The following is an 11,010-nucleotide window of genomic DNA, read 5'->3' as shown; positions in this document are numbered from 1 at the left end:
CAGTATCCACTCTGGATCCTGGATTTCCTTTAGAGCTAATAGCTGGTGTGATTGTGACTGATAAGAAAAGGCCACGGCTGAACTGTCGTGGGGATGGTCTCCGAGGCCAGTGTCGCCTGGGTTGTGTTCTGGGACCCTGAGCTGCTGGAGATCCTGTTGGCCTAGCCCCCAGCTGCTGGGATTCTGGCTGTAGCCACGCGTCTTGGAGATGGAGATGGCGGTTGGTCAGCGGGTTCCCGGAGCTGCTGGTGGCCTGGCTCCTAGAGCTGGAGGTCACAGAGGTGACATTCCCTGTTGGTGGTTTCCTGAGGCATCGAATTCTCTGCATGCAGAGATCCGTGCAGGCGCGCGCTGTCCACAGGCGCCTGGAGCAGCGCCAGCAGGAGCAGCAGCGCCCAGGCCGAGTCCCAGGCCCCTTGTTCAGGGGCAGGACACGCAGCCTCAGGGTCCCGCCCCAGCTCAGCTGCCTCCTTCAGGCGGGATTGAATGGGCGATTGATTTAATTCATCTCAGTGGGCAGAGATGACAGCGACATTTCCTTGTGTCTTTCCCTTTGGTGAACTAAGTCCTGTGATGTATGGCTGTGCACAGTTAGGGGTGGGTTACATGTCTGTCTGTCTATCAGTTTGCTTTCCTTCTTTCTTTCTCCTTCCTTCCTTCCTTCCTTCCTTCCTTCCTTCCTTCCTTCCTTCCTTCCTTCCTTCCTTCCTCACTCCCTCCCTCCCTCCCTCCCTCCCTCCCTCCCTCACTCCCTCCCATTCTTTTTGTTTTTCAGAAAGGAAAAGCAAAGAAAAAGGAGCATGGTCATTCTTGCTGACAGTTTCCCTGACTCTTCCTCTAGCAACAGCATGGAACCAAGCAGGCTTTGGAGAGCTTTCCCTCCGCGACTTAGTTCCATGGGCCCATTTGTAGACTTTGGAATGTAGTGTGCTTGTAAACAGCTTTCCTGATCTTTCTTCATTTTTTTCTCTATTAAATTTAAATGCACATTATTGGGTATTTATATGCTATATTAAACTTTTATAAATATATTTTGCTTTGTTTCAATTCATGGTAGGACCAATGCCATATTGTACACAAAAGTGACATTTAATAATCCCTTGAAATACTTTGTACCTTGCCACACGTAAGATTTTTAATTCTGTTGACACCATCTGAATCCCATAGGAAACCCTATGGTAATTTTAACCCTAGAATGTCAGTAAACAACTGGAAAGATAATGTAAATAACACTGACACATCAGCTCCTGACAGCACACACTCACACTCACTCATCGGTGCACTCGTTCTGTTTTCGTCCTCCCGGCATAGAGAAGTGTCTGTCCCCTCCTCTTTCTGAAGAACAAGCCTGTGTACCCCCTCTGATGAACACTTAGGACGTAGAGCATCCCCTCTCTTCATTTGATATTCACCCTCTGACACTGATGATCATTGTCATTGATATTAAACATTCAGACTTTTTCTTTTCAAAATTGTTCCCTCTTGATTCTACATCCCCTTTCGTCAGGGATCCCCTCTTTGCTTGGATATTCTAGGTCTCCAGTTTTCTCACCTCCAATGTGCTCCTCTGCCCGCACTGAGATGGCTTCTGCCCTGAGCTTTCTAGTGACTCTCTCAGGCCACCATGCACTTTGTGTCACTAAAGCACTGCAGGCTTTTTGGAGCTCCTTCTGCTGATCTGCCCAGTGGCATTAGGGGTTGTTGACAGATGACAGATACCTCCCTCTTAAAGCACTCTCTTCCTTGACTTCACTGAAACCATCTCCTAGCCACTCATTTTTTTGTTCTATTTTTTTGCAGCTTATACGCTTTTTACCCAGCTATTAAATGTCTGAGTGCCTTCCACTTGCTCTACATTTGCATTTTCTCTTTTTCCTTTGCTAGATTCCTCTGTTCAGTCATCACAGGGCCAAGAAACCATCCTTGAACTCCAGATGAGATTAGCTCTCTCCATTATATACTCCAGTAGCACCATGTTCATCATTGTCCTTGCATTCATCAGGTTATTTTCCATTTCTTTGGTGGTTGATTAATGGCTTATCCCTACCTAGTCTGTAAGCTCTTTGAGGTTGGGTACTGTGCCTGCTTTATTTATTTCACTGTGATATACTTAGTCCTAGCATTACTCTTGCACATACGGGCTCATTTTTTTTTTCTCAAAAGAATTGTTTATCTATATAAGAAGTATTTCTTTCTTCATTAAAATAAAAAGAAGTAAAATTAAAAATGGTTGATATTGAATGACTATTGCTCTGAACTTATCTGAAGGCTATTTAATGTTACATTTTGGTCAAGGTTAACATGTTTTCATTGACTAGAAGGTGTATCAAGAGTCCTTTAGTTTTTTATCAGATAGATTCTATTGTAGCAATATAACAGACATCTGAAATTTCAAGTTTGATTGTATTAGTCTGGGCTCTCCGGAAAAGCAGAATCAATAGGATGTGTGTGTGTGTGTGTGTGTGTGTGTGTGTGTGTGTATATATATATATATATATATATATATATATATATCTCACTCTAAGAATTGGCTAAGGTGGTTATGGAGGCTGACAAGTTCTGAGATCCGCAGGGTAAGCCAGCAAGCTGGAGACCAAAGGGAGCTGGTGCTGTACTAGTTTGAGTCTGAAGGCCTAAGAACCAGGAGAACTGAGGGTATAGCTCAGGTCAAAGACTCTCAAGCTCGAGACACAACCAGTGTTTCAACTTAGGTCCAAAGGCAGAAGAAAGCTAATGTCCCAGTTTGGAGGCAGTCAGGCAGGAGGAATTCTCAGGGGAGGGTTAGTCTTTTGTTCTGTTTGGGCCTTGAGCTGATTGGATGAGGCCCACCCATGTTGTGGCTAGCAAGTTCCTATAGTCAGTCAATGAATTCACATCTTAATCTCATTTGAATATATTCTCATGGATACACTCAGAATAATGTTTGACCAGATATCTGACACCCTATGATTCAGTCAGGTTGATACATAAAATATACCATCATATTGATCAAATGAACAAAATTTATTATAGATTTCTACTTTTTAGTTTTTTTTTTTTCTATTTCATTAGGGTGAGGTGGTTGCCTTATAATTTTCTTCAAATGCTGCAATTGACAAGGCATATTTAGATTTTTTTAAAAGATTTTTTTTATTTATTAGAAACAGCAAGAGAGAGAGAACATGAAGGCAGGTAAAGGCCGAGGGAGAAGCAAGCTCCCTACTGAGCAAAGAACCTGATGCAGGGCTGGATCCCCGGACTCCAGGATCACGAGCTGAGCCAAAGGCAGGGCATGTTGAATCTGTGCCTGACTTTTCAGTCACTCCACACATCGAAGCTGCTCTTTCAGTCTCCTTTTCTACAACTTGTCTGCAATACCCAGTGTTCTCGCTAGGTTTGTTGCTTACCATAATCTAAGCTACGCTTGGTAATACTGTGACTTTGCTGACATTGTTTGCCCTATTTTAATAAACCCACTCCCTCTCAATCTTGTCTTGTCCCAAACTTTCCTAGTTTTCAAGGTTCAGAGTGAATCTCAAACACTGTTGTGAAACTGCCTCTGAGACTTCCATAGCTGCTGCTCTCCATGCAATTGTCTTGGCCCCTTTTACTTTTTATGGTAATTTAACCAGTTCCTATTCTGTTTCCACCAAAAGCATGTCAAGTCCTACAGAGCAGAAACTGGTATTGACTTTCTTGTGAGTGGTGGGGGGTGGGGGGGTCCTGCAGGATGGTGCACATGATGTGCTACAATAAATGCATTGAATGAACACTCGGTTTCTCTCATAGGTTTTTGAATTGACTTTTGGTATGTGAGTGGAGTGTGCTTGGCCTGATTCCGGTTCTCTTTCCAGGAAGCACATCTGCTTATCTACTCTGTCTTCTTATTTCCAGTCGGTTAAAATACTCTCAATTATTGGTTAACTTTTGATTTCTTAAGAATTTGTTGGGAATGCGAACTTGATTCCTCAATCCTTTTTCTAGCAAGTTCCACTTTCCTGAATGACATTCTTGCCTTTATCATCTTATTAATTTACAGGAAAATGCCAGTTATTTTTCTTAGTTTTTAGTCCATTGGGTTCTTTGTGTCTGGCCCTCAGTGAGCAAGGTTTTGAGTCAGGTACTGAGATTTCTACATAGATGAATATGATGTATTGCGTGCCCTCTGGGAGCAAGGAATCTTTGGGGAAGGGAGGAGGCAAGGGGAAGGAGAAATCTGTGTTTAGTGAAGTCTCCTGCCATTGAGAATAATATATATTTGGGGAATGATAATTTATATGTAATTTGAGGATATAACCCCTTCCCCCATGGAGTTTGCAGCCCAGTTGGGGGATGCATCTAAATAAATACAGATCAGGGTGGGAAATACTTTGATAGGGATAGCAAAGTTGGTTAGGGAGGCATGTGTGGGGAATCTGTTGCTCAAACTTGGTTATATAATAATTTGGTTGAAATTCTCTTTTCTGATGTGATATGGACCGGTACGTGGTCAGGTAATAGAAAAAGTTTGTGCTAGCAGGGAAAATAGAACTGATATTTCAACCATTTAATTTTAGTTTAAGTTTTGTAAGTATACATTGATTCTTTTTTAAAATAATAAATTTATTTTTTATTGGTGTTCAATTTACCAACATACAGAATAACACCCAGTGCTCATCCCGTCAAGTGCCCCCCTCAGTGCCCGTCACCCATTCACCCCCACCTCCCACCCTCCTCCCCTTCCATCACCCCTAGTTCATTTCCCAGAGTTAGGAGTCTTTATGTTCTGTCTCCCTTTCTGATATTTCCCACACATTACTTCTCCCTTCCCTTATATTCCCTTTCACTATTATTTATATTCCCTAAATGAATGAGAACACATTGATTCTTTAATTTTTAAAACTATGGGCAGCCTGGGTGGCTCAGCAGTTTAGTCCCACCTTTAGCCCAGGGCGTGATAGTGGAGACCCGGGATCCAGTCCCACGTCGGGCTCCCTGCATGGAGCCTACATCTCCCTCTGCCTGTGTCTCTGTCTCTGTCTCTATCTCATGAATAAATAAACAAAATCTTTTTTAAAAAAATAAAATTTATGACCAAAGCCTTCTTGATTCTGAGCATAGGTTTTCTCACTAGAGTTTGCAACCATATATATTTTTTATAACCACTCCTTATAGTATTCAGTTTTGCTATTTTTAAAGTAATATGAGTAAAGCCTCGTTCTTGTAAAGCAAGTGGATTATAAACTCCTTCCAGACTTATGATTTTCCTCCATCTTTTATAATTGCTTTCGTTCTGTAACTTTTTTTTTTTTCTCTTTTTTTTTCCTTCTGTAACTTGACAGTTCTTTTTACAGATTTACCTTTGAGTGTTTTTTAAAAATATACAGCTGATTTTCTTAGAAACAAATGAATTTTTTTCTTACTCGTATATCTTTGGTTTATGTAATATTTGGTTAAGTTATCGATTAAAATATCTTGTACAAGTGTCATAAACATATGTGGGAACACACACAAGGGACTCTCGCGACACAAGCATGCTAGTCAAGGGCTGAGGACAGAGGTGTGCCCGTAAAGCAGAGAGCAGGCTGCCAACTGAGAAGACTTTGCTTTGGACGTCATTCAGCTGACTTGATGCAGTGTCAGGTAAATCTGGGAATGAGTTAAGTGGAGGTCAGTTAAAAAACTTCTGATGTAAAATAGAGCAAAAATGCTCTGGGAACACAATATGCTCTCTAATTGCTTGTCTATAAAATAGCCACTCTGTTCTCTGTGACATAATCTTATTCTAAAGTTTCTTGGCCTGTCGAGATTGGTAATTTATCTAAGTAAAATAGTTGAGGTATACCTTTTTTTCCTGTGAAGAGTACCTGTTTCCTAGGATCAGATCACATGTTTTCTGTGTAACAGATTTTTCTTTTTATTCTTCTTGTCTTTTCTGTTGACTTTTTTTCCATGTCAGATTTTTTTTTGTAAGATACTTTAAAGATTACTGTCTTTGCCTGAGCCCCTCAGAGAAACATAGCATATATGTTAGTGATTTGTGGTTGTTGTTTTTTATTTATGGACTTAGTTTTTTTGTCTAATATAGTATCCCATTCCTAGGAATCCTATTAAATTGTTTCCTTGCTGTGTGGCTGATTATTAGCTGTGATTAGAAACCATCAGAGACCATTTTAGTGTCACCTGGATGGCTCAGTTGGTGAAGTATTTGACTCCTGATTTCACCTCGGGTCATGATCTCATGGATTGTGGGATCCAGCCCTGAGTAGGATTCCACACTCAGCAGGGAATCTGCTTCTCTCCTTCTTGCTCTCCCTCTTCCCCTCCATTGTTTTCTCTCTCACAAATAAATAAATAAATCTTTTTTAAAAGAAAAGAAAAGAAAAGAAACATTTACATTTGTTTGAAACTTCACTTTTTAATAGGACCCGATGAGTGTGCCGTAAATATGAAATTAACTTATTTTGCACAGTTCACTCTTTTGAATACACCTGTCATTTTTCTGCTTCACATAAATTTCCTTGATTAAAAGATGCTTCATTTTTACCAAGGGAATAATTTAAAAAGTATTATTTTGCTTAAGTCATTGTATCAGTCAACTTTTGCCAAGAAGACTGCTCAAACAAATAACCTTAAAGTCTTAGCGGTTTCTAGCAACAAAGATTTAGCTCTTGTCCATGCAAGTGTGGGGTACAGGAGGCTGTGACTCTTTCCAGCATTTGGTTCCACTTGATGTGTAAGGGAACAACACTTACAAGAGACATGCATTTTTCTGGCAGAAGGGAAAGAACAGTCCCCCAAACATGACGACTCTTAAAGCATTCTCTTGGACATGATTCACTTTGCTTCCAGTCACATTTCATGTGTCAGTACAAGTCATTTGGTCAAGCCTGATACAGTACACACCTCATACACACACACCACTCTGGGCTAGATCACAACTTGGTACAGTGCCCCCTCCTGGGATGGGAGTAAATAAATAGGAATGCAATGCTCTGTTACAGTCAGGTCTTTTTTTAGGTTTTAATAATAAATTTATTTTTTATTGGTGTTCAATTTGCCAACATACAGAAAACACCCAGTGTTCATTTTAAAGATTTTTTGTTTTGTTAGAGGAGTATTAAGGATATATTTTGTGAATTTTACTGTGGAAATAATTTTTTCCTGATATTTTTCAGCTTTATATTTTGAACTCTGTAGAACTGATGTTAATATACAGGTTAAGATTGAATTAGGATCTTTGTAAGGAAGAATTAAGTGAAAGGATATTACATATGGAATTCTTACTTCCTACTTCATTATATTTTATTTTCTCCACCTTTATCACTTGTCTCCTACTTCTATTGATAATTGAGCGGGAGTTCAAACTTTTTTCGTCCATACTGGTATAGTTTCAGTTTGTAACTTTAGGAATTTTGAAGATTATTTCCTATTGTATTGATTAGTCATTAGTCAATTTGGCTGGATAATCTGACGCTATCTACTACCATTTCAATACACTAAATTATGCCTTTGCCAATTTCATAGTCATGTTTTGTTTTTTTTTTTTAACAGCATCCACATGTGGACAACAGTCTCCCAGCAAGTAAAGAGAAACCAAGTTAAGTCACAGACAGGTGCAGCTGAAATACCAAATCACGCATGGCCTTTTCTAGAGTTATATTTACTTGTGCACAGTGGGGACTATATTTCCTTACAAAACAAGAGATAGTTACATTTGCTGTTTTGAAATAGCAGAACTGAACCTCAAATGCATGAGAACATGAAATCTTAGTGGGGTATGGTACTTGAAAAGGGACAGTGGGCAAGTTGTCAGAGAAATTGGAGATTTGTGAGTGATGCTGGATGTTGGAAGGAGATAGGAAGTTTGAAAAGTAGATACATCTAGATATCCAGGAGTAAATGTTTTGTGATAGTGATGGAATCAGAAAGAATTAGACTGGAAGGCATTGTGAGTTTATTTGGTCCTAGCTATTGCCACAATACAGAAGCAGTTCCATTGGTAAAAGCTTATCAAATGGTGGCTTACATTATCCTGTGTAATTTCAGAGAAGTCCCCTCCCCCAATCTTCCAAGATTGTGTATTCCAGTTTTTCACTGTCATATCCCACTTAAGTGTGTTTCTTAATTCCATACCAACTATCCTTTTCAAAGGGTGAGGTCTGAGAGGGGCAGCAATGATCACATCATCCTGTATATGCATTTCTCTTTAACGTCATTAAAGCTCTTGGGAAAGATGTTATTTCACCTGTGATTGAATCTAGTTCTGAAAGGGATGAGATTACAAAGTCTACCTACACCATTTTACAGATTAAGTGAAAGAGTTTCAAAGATGATGAGACTCGCCCAAGGTGAAAGGGCCCAAATGGGAAAGCCAAAGCCAGAAGAACAATCTTGTCTCCTAATTAAGTGTTCTTACTTTGTATATGACATATAAGTGGCTATTTCATGAGTATATTAATATCAGATGTACATAACAGAATATAAGTTTTCTTCCTGCACATAACATTGAGGTAGCATAGTTAATAATAGGTGTCTGGCCAAAGAAAGGAAATTGTTTTGTGAGTCATTGAAAAGTAAGCATAAGAAATAAAAGAAATATATGAGGACAAATTCCATTTAGCTGTCAAACGCATTGGGTTGTTTTAGCCTCCTTTAAGAAATGTTTTATCCAGGAAAATTGAAAGCTATATATAGATTAACTCATTCTATTTCACTCCTGAGTTCACTACGCCTGTTCTTCTCATGGTTCTAGTTATAGGCTGGCTCTAGGATTTGCTAAGTGTGAGCTTTACAATTGTTTATCATCACTTAGTCTCAACTCTCCCATTGGTAAAATGTGCACAGCTTGGAGGTGTTCTTCTGGGAGATGGACCCAGATTTTTTTGAATTTTTTTTAATAAATTAATTTTTATTGGTGTTCAATTTACCAACATACAGAAAAACACCCAGTGCTCATCCCGTCAAGTGTCCCCCTCAGTGCCCGTCACCCATATCCCCCCACCCCCTGCCCTCCTCCCCTTCCACCACCCCTAGTTCGTTTCCCAGGGTTAGGAGTCTTTATGTTCTATCTCCCTTCCTGATATTTTTTGAATTTTTTAATCCAGAATTACTCTTTTAGGTAGGTGCTATTGATCCTATTTTGTAGATAAGGTAATAAATGAAGTTAAGATAACCTTTCCTGAGGATACATTGCTAATAAGTTGTATACCAGAATCCCAAGTCAGGTCTATCTGATTCCAAGGCAGAGTCTCTCCACCCAGTGTACTTGGAAATGCACTTGACTTTTTCATCCATCTCTCAGAAGGTGAAAGCCTGATAAAGTACGTGATATTTTTAGACAATTGCCAAGTGCTATATCAATGTGAGGTATTGTTGTTTCTTTTATGTGTTCTTAGCCACTTATTGGAAAATAGCAGTACGATCCAAGGCATAAATAAGTTTTCTATTTTCTGCTTTATGGATGAGGAAATTGAGGCCCATGGGATAAGGAAGGATATCTACATAGGCAGAAAGTAAGAGAGTAGTGTCAGTTCCTAGTCTAGTTCTAAAGCCCATCGTCCAGTCTTTCTCCTTATTCTTCTCTAGACCTGAGTTTTTATTCTGGCATAGGGGCTGATTCCATCACTATGTACTGATTCCTGAGTTGGAACTTCCCAATCAGCTAAGACACTCTAGCGAGGTAAGAGTAGGTTACTAGTAAGGAAAGAGGTAATGACACTGATGATAGTATTTTTTAAAGACTATATGCATACAGGTAATCATTCAAACTTCATGACACTTGCATATAACACTATATGGCAACCCTTCCATACTTTATGAATTCAGAAACGGTCATTGTGGTGCATTAGGATTTTGGCAGAGCACCCGCCTCAAGAGAATACTCTGTAGCAGCTCTACCATAAGGCACTATCTCCAGTTTTCCTGTTGAATCATTCCAGCCAGGTTACTTACTACATTTTTCTGGGCTTGTTTATCTTCATTTCCTAAGTTTGTTTGAAAAACCCTAACAACTAGGACATTCAGAGAAGCTCTTGTATGTGCAAATTTGCCTGTAAATCTGAATTCTCTATGAGATGTTACTACCAAAATGTTGAATCTAATAAAACTGTAAGCCACCATGATTTTTGTGTGTCATTCAGAGATACAGATCAACATTCTCCTGTACTTTACTTTTTTGAATCGATTATCAGTCCAAAGGAAGAGCTTTGCAAGTAGTTTGTTACTAAAATGATTTATTTTTTGGATTTAGGTACACATGATGATTCTCTCAATTCTTTGAACCTCTCAGTTGCCTGTTCTTTTTTCTCTTTCTGGACCAGGGTTTTGGAAATTCTTTTAAGGTTTGTTTGTAGTTCCCTGTCTTATAACACGAAAGTTCTAGCTTAATTTTAATATTCTAGTTTAAATTTAATATTAATCATAATTAGATCACCGAAAGCATATTGTTCTCTAGATGCAGAAATGACACCATTACCTAATAAACTTCTTTTTGCTGCATTTACAGGCCTCCACAAGATGTTACTGCATTGGGCAAATTGATGATGTGGAATTCACTTTTAGAAAGTTAGATAATTAGCCTTTCCTTTGATATATATGACTGTCTCTATTTGTAATATATATTTTATGTATATTTTATGTATATGTATTTTGTTTGCCAGGTAACTGAATATTGTCAGATTCCTTTTTCAGTATCTAGATCAGTTGGAAATTTAAAAAAAACATCAATGGTAACTTTGAATTGGCACGTGGTACTCAATGTATCTTAAAATGATTTTTTCTTAATCACTATTAGAAACAAATGAATAGGGCACCCTGGGTGGCTCAGCAGTTTAGCCTCTGCCTTTGGCCAGGGCCTGATCGTGGAGACCCAGGATCAAGTCCCACATTGGGATCCCTGCATGGAAAGCCATAAACTACCAGAACTGGAACAGGAAGAAATAGCAAATCTGAACAGGCCAATAACCAGGGAGGAAATTGAAGCAGTCATCACAAACCTTCCAAGACACAAAAGTCCAGGGCAAGATGGCTTCCCTGGGGAATTGTATCAAA

The 11,010-nt window shown here is 39.2% G+C and overlaps 1 long non-coding RNA gene across 1 annotated transcript; it reads left to right on the top strand.

Annotated features, from left to right (window-relative positions):
- The first annotated feature begins 607 nt into the window (after positions 1–607).
- Positions 608–8,200, top strand: LOC140598540 (uncharacterized). Its single transcript, XR_012000979.1, has 2 exons — positions 608–933; positions 7,513–8,200. It is a non-coding gene; the product is annotated as an uncharacterized lncRNA (long non-coding RNA).
- The last annotated feature ends 2,810 nt before the right edge of the window (positions 8,201–11,010 follow it).

The sequence above is a fragment of the Vulpes vulpes genome, chromosome 4 (genome assembly GCF_048418805.1).
Source record: "Vulpes vulpes isolate BD-2025 chromosome 4, VulVul3, whole genome shotgun sequence".
Lineage (NCBI taxonomy): Eukaryota > Metazoa > Chordata > Mammalia > Carnivora > Canidae > Vulpes > Vulpes vulpes.
Note: the sequence above shows the minus strand (reverse complement) of the source record. Positions and strands in the feature narration are given on the sequence as shown.